Genomic DNA, 10114 nt, shown 5'->3' with positions numbered 1-10114 from the left:
TGCTGCATATTTTGCACTGGTATTGTGAGTACATGGGACATTTTATGCTGCTATTGTGAGTCGAGAATGCGTGTTACTAAATCTTTATATCCCGGAGCAGAATTTCACAACAGAAGACAGATCTAGCTAAGAAGAAAATCGTTCAGAGGTTTAAAATGTAGAACGTCAGGATTGAAGACCCATGTTAAATATGGTATGAAGCATACTGGGAACAGTAATACTGAAGGTGTAGAACTAGAAACGTTTCAATAGTCAGCAATATTCAGAAGAAAGAACAAATTCTGCTTTTATGCAATGTTACTCTTACTAAATGTAATCCCATGTAGATCAAATATCAAAGGAAAGTTGCTGGACAGGTTGCTGGGTATTGGCCATGCACACTCAGATCTCTTTACACCTCTAGAATGGGAAGACAATGCAGGCTGATTTCATTCGGTTAGATGGTCTTTTTCTCTTGGGCCTGTTTGGTGAGATGACTGCATCAGTTTGAAACCTTACCTAGCCGAGCAGAGGAACTGGATAGTAACTGAGTCATTGTTTAGGTTATGGCTCTAGGGCCAAATTCTTCCCTGGCCTGCGTGTGATGAAGTCAGTAGGATTGCACATGTGTAACTGAGAGGCTTACATAAAGAATGCAGGATTAGGCCTTATGTTGACAATAGCTCAAACTGGTGAACAGTCTTGCTCCTGAATTGAGTAGCTGGAAGCAGCAGAGCTGACTAATAAGTAGGGCCCTACCAAATTCATGGTCCATTTTGGTCAATTTCATGGTCATAGGATTTTAAAAATCGTAAATTTCAGCTATTTAAATCTGAAATTTCATAGTGTTGTAATTGTAGGGGTCCTGACCCAAATTGCAGTACTGCTACCCTTACTTCTGTGCTGCTGCTGATGGCAGCGCTGCCTTCAGAGCTGGGCAGATGGAGAGTGGCAACTGCTGGCTGGGAACCCAGTTCTGAAGGCAGAGCCGCCATCACCAGCAGCGCAGAAGTAAGGATGGTGTGGTATGGTATTGCCACCCTTACTTCTGCGCTGCTGCCTGGAGAGTTGGGCACCCGGCCAACAGCCACTGCTCTCCGGCCACCCAGCTCTGAGGGCAGCAGCGCAGAAGTAAGAGTGGCAATATGCCACCCCCCTAAAATAACCTTGTGACCCCCTGCAACTCCCTTTTGGTTCAGGACCCCCAATTTGAGAAACGCTGGTCTCCCCCGTGAAATCTGTATAGTATAGTGTAAAAGCACCAGATTTCATGGGGGGAGACCAGATTTCATGGTCTGTGACATGTTTTTCATGGCCATGAATTTGGTAGGGCCCTACTAATAAGTCATTAAGCCCTCATGGTTATGAGGGATGTGCTGCTTTTGCAGTTGTCATGCAGAGGATACAAATTGGGTAACTGATTTTGTGGGGCTTTCTTTGGAAAGGGCATGGTCAAGTGATGCCCAAGACATTCAGATATATTCCAATGTATCTCAAAGAAGAGGATTTCTTTGAGCTTGTTACAGATAACAGTTCAAAATTCTCTCTCCCTCAGTTTCCTACTCTCTTTGCCACAGGGTTCCTTTGAGTATTAAAACCAGATGATGAGCATCACTATCGTCACCAGCAATCCAGAACTGCTCTTCACCACACCAAGTAACAGGCTGACAGTTGAGCAATCCCCTCCAGATGACTGGCTTCTATAGATAGCTTTGAATTTCAGTTCCTTATATTTCCCTTCCATTACATCATCATTCATAAGCGATTTGTAAATGTTAAGGAGATGTGCTCCTACATGTGACTGTGTTGACAGTGGAGTTATGGCATCCGGGCACAGTGTCAAACATACCGTAGGAGAAGAAAAGCAGGAAGTTGTCATGAATACTCCCACTGGATAAATTGCTTAGTTTTTTCCCTTCTAATCAAGCTGGTGACGACTGAATGGTTCTCAGACTGCCACGACATGAGCTTCACACTTCCACTCCCTGAATTCAGTGCCAGAACAGCAGTTCTGGGAAGAATCCAGACAAAGAACAGCGATGGGATGGGTGGCAGCGATGGGAAGTTCTTCCAAAATACCATGTCAATCTACCTTGAGCCTTCCCGATAAACAGAACCTCCAGTGGTAAGAGGGGTGTTCCCTCTCCAAGTCCAGTGTCAGAGACTGTCAGACTATTGTGAAAGTTAGGTCAATGTCTGTTGACTGGGAACTGTCAGAGACCCGACCTCCTTCCACTAAGGCACTAGTGATTTTTGGTTGCTACTGAACAGGACTGGATCAAGAACCAGTGACCTGGGTGACCAGCAGGTTCCCTATTGCCAACCATCCTAGTCAGCCAGGATCACGGCACAGACTCCTGAGCTACGGGTGCTTTTCAGAAATGTTCTGAGTAATCTGAAATGGCAGATACATTCAGGAAAATCACTATTCATTAATTAGCCTTTCACTTTACTGCCCAGACAGCCAACGTTCATAATCCATAAAGCATGCATAAACTCTAATATTACAATACTGTAAAGCCTATATTTCTTATATCCAGGATTGAAGGGTTTCCTCTTGTTTCTCTTCAAGCAAATGCTCCCCAGAAGTTTCATAACAAACACAGTATTCTCTTTAGAATAAACCACAATGTTTCTATAGTCTTCTGAATAGTTAAACCTTTTCATTTACAAAATTACAATCAGTTATAATGCAGCATATGTACACCATTGAATCCTTATATTTTTATCTTTTTCAGATTAAAAACCCTAAAGCGTTTACTTATATTTCTTTGTTCACAATTTTGCAGCAGTCATTACACACACACACAGTATCTTGAATTTATTTATATTTATCCATCTAACAAATGGCCCTTTTAAAAGGTACTTTGTAGCTCATATTTCCAGTACTTTCAGCACCCTTTTGTATTTTCTTGCAACTAGTTGTTTTCACAGAAATAGCCATCATACACTAGATTCAGATTACTTATTTTATAATGTTTTCCTATAATTTAAAACAGTGTCAAGTAGTTCAAACACACCATCTAATTGTGTATTTACTTACACTAGTGTTTTTCATTATTTTCTAAATATTCAATTAAAACTTTCTTTGGGATTCATTTCCATTATATTACACTGGTTACCACCCCACAAGAAGCAGAAAAATAACGACTAGTATAAACAAAACCAGCTAATCTGACCAGGTTTGTTTTATTGCTCAACCTAAGGATGCAACTTGCAACTCCTATTCACATGAGACATCCCACTGATGTCAAATGATGTGCTTGCCCGAGAGAGAATTATTCATGGGAGTAAACTTTTGCAGGGTTGGACCATCCGTGAAGAGAAAAAACAAACAGCATAAAAGGTGAAAATGAAATGAGAATTCTATATTCATAATTTGAGACATTATTAATAGAGGATTTTTACTTATGACTAATCTTGACCATGGCCCTTTAAAGATTTTAACACAATTGACATTTCTAAATCCATCTCTGGAGACATGTCCTAGTTCTGGACATGGGAAGTGCCCTGAATTGGCTCCAGCCTAGAGTTGGGCTCTGCCCACGTCTGCTGTGACTTCAATAACAATTTTGAGGAAATCTACCCATCTTTGCAGAACCGCTGGTGCACCTCTGCTGGTGACAGAAATGGTGGGAGAGCTACTGGAGGCAAGGCCGAGGCATTTTTACCTCCTATCATCAAGACCTGCTCTGAGCTGAGCTGGATGGCATGGTGGCAAAAGGGCTTTGCCCTGTTGAGGAGGACGTTGTAATTCCCAGCTTGAGTAGCCATAAATAGAAGTGTAACTGCAGGAGCATGAGCAGCAGGAGGGCTGGCTGGCCAAGTACACACCTACCATCTCAGAGGGGATCATAGGGTAGCTAGATCATCCTGCTGCTTGCACCACCGAGATTACACGGCTATTTTGGCATGCCTGCACCAACGCTGATCAAGCTGGCATGTCTACTTGAGCAGGAAAGTACATCTTCCGGTTTCGGTGTAGACATAGCCTAAAGCTCCCACCAATGGAGCGGAACAGGTAGAGTAATACAAGGGTGGGGAAATCTCCTCTCTACCCCCACCAAAAAATGCTGTGGAGACCAGGCTACTGGAGAGTACTGTTTATCCAAATCATTTTTAAAAACTATTTACTTGGGAGGTTAGATCCTTGCCAGGTAAATATCCAAAACAAAATAATCATCACAGCTGTTATTTCAAGAGACTTTATACAAGAATATAGTCATCAGATCTTTCTATAGTCAAATCAGTCTGAACCACAATTTACAACCCATTCGAGATGACGGGCTTTATGTGCACTAGACCTAAACACTGGTCTACAGTAGCTTTTTAAACACGATTGTGAAATAGTTAACCCCTGCCTATGTTGACCAGGCAAATCCGATTAGCCCAAACTGGTTTTGAACAGTGTTTAAAACTGTTCGTAAAAAGTTTTATCCCCAGAGCAGAGGGAGTCAGTCCTTACCTGTCTTCGCTTTATCACTTACACACAGTAGATAACGTAGTAGTGGGGACTCATATTCTAAGAACCAAATCTCACAGGAGGCAAACAGGCTTTTTACCCTGTGCACACTGATTTCAATGACCCTGCTCAAAGATTTAAAGTTAAGCATGTATCTAAAAGCTTTGCTGGATCAGGGCTAATGTGGTCAGCATCTTACAGGACTGAGCACTCAACTGGCTGCCAGGTTAGCAAACTGATCATAAATTGATTTAAAACTACCTTTCCCAGCCCTGAAGAAAAGCTCAGTGTGGCCTGAAAGCCTGTCTCTCTCACCATCAGAAGTTGGTCCAATAAAAGATATTACCTCCCCCATCTTGGGGCTCTAAAAAACCCCCCGACCCACGAAAGCTTATGCCCAAATAAATCTGTTAGTCTTTAAGGTGCCACCAGATTCCTTGTTGACATTTTAACAATGTTCTGATTAGGGAGGCTACACAAAAAGTCTGTTGGTAATGACTCTGTTTAATAACCAGTTGCTAACACGATTCCGATACTAGGAACGGCCCAGAATATCTCCTATTAGTTTCCTTGCTGAAATGCACAATAATAATTCCTCTTCAATCTTCATCTGATTACATGCCACCTTTTCCACCGCCTGAACCAAAGACAAAATGTAGCTAGAAATCACCTGTAGCCTTGTTTTCCTACAGAAAGGATTTTACTCTGTTTTGATTTAACTGTTGCAACCCAGGGGTAGAAATACTTTTATTTGCAGATGAACAGGAAGTGTAACAAAAATGGAACCAGTAGTGTACATACTCTTATCAGGTAGGAAAAACATTTACTGAACCCGTGTGATGTGTGACTTGATCAGCAAAGGTTTTGCTTCCATTATTGTGTATATCTTGGCTAATTCTGAATGAGATCCAACCTCCCTGTAGGGTCTACTCTCCTAGACACAACGCTTAATGCTAACAGGGGATGGGCTGTGTGTGTTACATGTCATTAGAAGACTTTAAAAAAGGATTACATTTTTAAAATAACAGTCTATTTCCAATATGAAAAATTACAGTACTTTTAGAGCCAGAACCACATAAGGACTTAGGTACCTAAAGTGGAGATTTAAGCACCACTGCAATCCACAACCCCCCCACTCAGCTGCCACCTAATCCCGTAGGTGCCATGGCACCTACATTTTTGCCATAAAAGTTCCCTAGGCACCTAAGTTTCTGCCTGTCTCTTGCCTAAGTCCCAGCGCATAATATTCAAACTAGGACAACACAGGAATTCCCCTGCCTATCTTGCCTGCGGGGCCCCATCCGGTAGGTGTGCTCTAAGCATGCTTAACTCCAAACAAAGAGGAGCACCCTGGCCTTTCTTCTTCAACTATTGGAAACGTCCCTCCTTGACATACAAGTCCCGTGTTTCTCCTGTAAGAGTCAATGGCCTTTCAGTCACTTAGAACAAGTCAAGGGACCACGTTCTTTGTGGGTTTTTAGTGAGGACGATGATGTTGAGAATTACATCTTTGTATATCATACATATCAACAGAAACGTGCTAGTGTGAAGAGAAGACTTGTAACTAGAGCAGCAAGAGCTCTAACCAGCAGTTCCCTCACAGGTTTGGCTTTCTTAGTGCTTTACAGTAACACTACATCGGGGTAGATCCGGTAACACATCATACATCCCCAAGGGGACAGTTCTCTGATGAAAAATCCAAGTGACAGCCGTTTGGGGATGGATGGGACACCAGGAACAAAGGACATGGCCACTGATGTATATGGAAAACCAAAACTCAAACTTCATTCCTTTAGTCACAGAGATTTAAATATAAAAAACCCAGAGGTTAATACAAATTAAATAGGAAACATTACACCTGCTGCACTACACACACATTCAGAATACTCTACTAGCACAACAGCCCGTACAAGTGTTGCCAAAGTGTAAAAGAATTGAAAGACCTCAAGTCCCCATCAGCTGATCAAACTCTAAAAAGCACCATGCCTGAGTGAGAAGTTTTCCGTTCCAAAAACATTGATATATACATATTACAGAAGGAGGTAAAATAAGTGATTCTTTCTTGTTATGTTAGTGAAGCAAATCATTTGCTGACAGAGGCAAAAATAAAACACACTTATCTTATTTGTTCAAACTAGTCCACTGAGCTTCCTGAACTCTGATTCCTCCTGTGAAATTCATTTGTCTTATAATAAAATAAAATCCATTAGGGGCATATTAAGGAGGTTGTGAACACCGGAGTTAGGGGTTTATTGATTTATGTAAAGCACTGAAAACTTGTATTTTGCATTAGTATTTCCAGAATGTTGGCACAAATTGAGGGTTTTCTATTGCCAACTTAATGATATCTACCTCATGCCTTTTGAATGGCTTTTTAAAATGTATTCCTCTTATTTATATAGGTTTTTCACCGTGGCCTGTGGAAAGCTTCCATACTGAGTTTCTTCTAGTGATACCAATCCATTTTAGGACTAGTTCCTTGCCCTAGAATTTTGATGTTTCCTCTCTGTATGCTACACCCCTACTCTGCCCTCATTTATACATGGAGCTAATAAGTTTTTCATCTTAATTAAGCAAGACGCACACAAATCCTCACTCATGCTTAATCATTAGACAGCTGCCCAGTGTTTAGAGAAGTCACACCTGCTTTGCTCCTGAACAGATCTCATACATCCTGTCATTCCAATAAGGGCCTCCTCCTCCCTGCCTCACGTTATTCAAAGCTATCTGCTCAGAATGCTCGATTCTGCAAAATATGCAGCTTAAAGCCTTTACTGAAGTCATGGGCTGAAGTGCAAATCCATTTCCTGTGTTGTAAGAAAGGAATGACAGGTTCTTGTGACATCACAAACACACCAAATGAAAAATGAATTAAAAGAATGAAATACCTATTTCCTATTCTTACAATCTAGAACCAACCATTTAAATCCCCAAAGCTCTCTGATGGGCCTCCTCAGTATGTGTTTTAGGATAACAAATAAAATCCATTCTTGGCTATTGATAGTCAATATCAGGGAGTGAATTTTAAGCATACTGCACAATTTTAACCACAAAGCCACCCATTAAAACTAATGGAAATTCTGTGGCTGCTTCTCTGACACTGCACAAACTCCAACCCATAATGGAAAATATCTATTTTATAACTGTCATTTATCCTTTAATGCAGCCTTGTGTGTCAATACAGGTAATAGGGTGTTGCTGTTTTTATTAAGTGAATTTTAGTGCTAGTGAAAGGTGCCAGTTTAACAGCACCGAACACTGAATTGTCTTTTGTCACCCTAGAACACCCTCTTAGTGTTGCCAACTCTTACCATATCTGGTGTTTTTCTTAAAGACCCAGCTGCTGGAATTAGGTTATCAGCCAGGAAGCTCTGCATTTTTTAGTAAGTTTCTAGCCCCCATTTCTGGGGATAAAATCTTGAAAATGTGACCCCTGAACATTCCAACATCAGGAGATAAATAAAAAGAACCACAAATGCATTCTTCTTTTTAAAAACCTCATGATTTTTAACTCAATCTTATTGACCTGGGGGGGCCTGAGATATGATTTTTGAATGCTTGGGGTTGGCAATAGACACTACTAACAGGAGCTGCAACTCTTGTTAGAGAGAAAGCAGGACAGCTCTATTCTACAGACAGAACAGCAAAGTGTTCTGTAACTGTTTGTGTAAGCGATGGTGGGCTGGGCAGCCATTCGCCTGAAGTTGGCCCAGGGTAAAAGGTGCTTGGCCCAGAATCAACTTGTCCCATTAACAATCCCATAAACGTTCCAGCCCCTCTTCGTTCTTTTGGAAATGCTGTCGAATGCATTTTAATGTGAGTCACGGAACATTATTCCATATTTCCAAAATTTACAACAGACAAAGGGAGGAGATGAGAGAAGCTACAAATGTTTTGAACGTGTAAGGACTACAAGATTGGGTCCATCTTGATGAAGTGTCATGAATCCCTATGCAAATAGAGAGGAAAACAAGTTCTGTTAGCTTCTCTGTCCCTTCAGAATATAAGATGCTCAGGGTAACATTTCTGTGCAGAATGGATTTTGATGAGTATGCATGCTGCTGTCAGATGTGGGCTGGAGACAGGGTAGCATCTATTATTCACTCAGTGTGGTAAAGGCACAAAATCATAGACTTCACCCTAGCGCAGTGGTTCTCAAACTTTTGTAGGGCGACCCCTTTCACATTGCAAGCCTCTGAGTGCGACCCCCCCTTATAAATTAAAAACACTTAAATATATTTAATACCATTATAAATGCTGGAGGCAAAATGGGGTTTGGGGTGGATGCTGACAGCTCGCGACCCCCCATGTAATAACCTCGCAACCCCCTGAGGGGTCCCAACCCCCAGTTTGAGACAGGGCCACCCAGAGGGGGAGGGCAAGTGGGGCAATTTGCCCCAGGCCCCTCAGGGGCCCCCATGAGAATATAGGTTTCAGAGTAGCAGCCGTGTTAGTCTGTATCCGCAAAAAGAACAGGAGTACTTGTGGCACCTTAGAGACTAACAAATTTATTAGAGCATAAGCTTTCGTGGGCTACAACCCACTTCTTCGGATGCATATAGAGTGAAACATATATGAGAATATAGTATTCTATGGTATTGCAACTTTTTTTATGAAAGGGGCCCCCAAAATTGCTTTGCCCCAGGCCCCCTGAATCCTCTGGGCAGCCCTGTTTGAGAACCCCTGCCCTAGTGACTACAAAGTAGTTAGGGAAAAGACTTCAGGGCCAGTATCGCCTGCATATGCAGTGCAGGAGTGGCCTCAATACACGCAGGAATAGCCCACCGCAGGAAGACCCAGGGGACCATCTGTCAGAGAGACATTGCCTTGTTTGACTCAGTGAAACACCAGGCTCTGTCAGTCTGTTTGAGTTCCGCTTGCTGCACATTTTACCAGAAAACCCAATGTGGAGAACACCCTCTATCATCCAGGCCTGACCGACCTGGCCAGGAAAAAAACATTGAGAATTCCAGCCTGTATGAAATACAAACTGCAAGGTGGCTGTTCCCGCCAAGCCATGCTTTCTGCAATGGGGCTGACAACACTTTTGTCCTGTTTGCAGGAGCAAACTGTCTCCAGGCCTGGGTCAAGGGAGCCCAGTGCTGACAGCTCATGTCAACCAGGCTCGATTTCCTGCTGATCTGGGAGCTCTCCTGAAGGCGAGCTCTCTCCCAACCACACCTGAGCGAGGGACTTGTCAAGAACAATCATCACTCTGCACATTTCAGCTCTGCACATTTCCCAAGCGTGGATAAAAGAGAATTCCTGCAGGAACTGGTGATTTGGGGGGGTTACTCGGCGAGCCCGTGGCTGGGAGCAGGGCATTGCCCAGGCGGGCTGGGTGAAAGGCCCCGCTGGGGAGAGCTGCTGGCAAATATTTTTGGTTACTTTTAATCCAACGTTTTTTACCCAGGAGGCCCGATGGGAAATGCCGGGCTGGGAGGGTGGGGGCAGCCTGGCCCTGCCCAGGCTATGGGGCTGGGATGGGGGTCTCTGGGGGCCCCATCACCGCGGGGTCTCGGCTTCGCGGGCCCCGACAGAGCCGGCCTCCCGGCCCCCGCGAGCTGGAGCAGGGCGAGGAAACTGAGGCACGGGGCGCGGCCACGCGGAGCCGGCAGGAGAACCCAGGCGCCCTGAGCGCCCCCACTCGGGGTCGGGGGGTCCCCGGGCAAA

Source organism: Terrapene carolina, unplaced genomic scaffold, assembly GCF_002925995.2.
Source record: "Terrapene carolina triunguis isolate 2854851 unplaced genomic scaffold, T_m_triunguis-2.0 Scaffold93, whole genome shotgun sequence".
NCBI classification, from domain to species: Eukaryota; Metazoa; Chordata; order Testudines; family Emydidae; genus Terrapene; species Terrapene triunguis.
This window is presented reverse-complemented; position numbering follows the sequence as displayed.